The sequence below is a fragment of the Corythoichthys intestinalis genome, chromosome 8, assembly GCF_030265065.1.
Source record: "Corythoichthys intestinalis isolate RoL2023-P3 chromosome 8, ASM3026506v1, whole genome shotgun sequence".
Lineage (NCBI taxonomy): Eukaryota > Metazoa > Chordata > Actinopteri > Syngnathiformes > Syngnathidae > Corythoichthys > Corythoichthys intestinalis.
Genome location: NC_080402.1, coordinates 25,256,317 through 25,256,914, shown reverse-complemented (window position 1 = coordinate 25,256,914; position 598 = coordinate 25,256,317).

Here is a 598-nt window from a genome sequence, read left to right as displayed (position 1 = left end):
GTCCACATGATGGTGCTACAAACGCAGAATTCGCATGTCTTCACTTTGGATGGAGTTTTTAAGAACCCTCATTTTCAATGCCCAAAATGTGCGTGTGCATGTGGATGATAGGTCCAACCATAGAAAAAGTTCTTTTAGCCAAATACCCTGTTACGTGTAGACATGGCCTAAATCCCTTATCTGATGAGCTAATGGAGATGCACTGTTCAAGTGACTAGCTCCATCTAGTGTTAAAGCAGAGAAGTGCAATGGAATATAGGCTGAATTTAACCTTTTTGTGTGGGAGCCATATTATATATTTTCAAAATTTTCTGAGGGCCAAAAATAAATAGACAACAGGCCGCAGTTGGCCCACCTGCCGTAGTTTGAACATCGATGCTTTAAAAATTTGCCACACCTGATCAGTCACATGAGGATGTATCGGGCCACATGAGTGTTTTAGTCTTTGGATCCTAAATCATTTAGCCTGGCCCCGGGACGCGGGTCCCCGACTCCCCAGTGCGTATGAACGTGTTGGAGCAGGAGCATGTGGGTGTGGGCGGGGCCTTTCTGTCACGAGGGGTAGAGCGTGAGCTGGTGGGCGTGTCCCCCGCCCTCC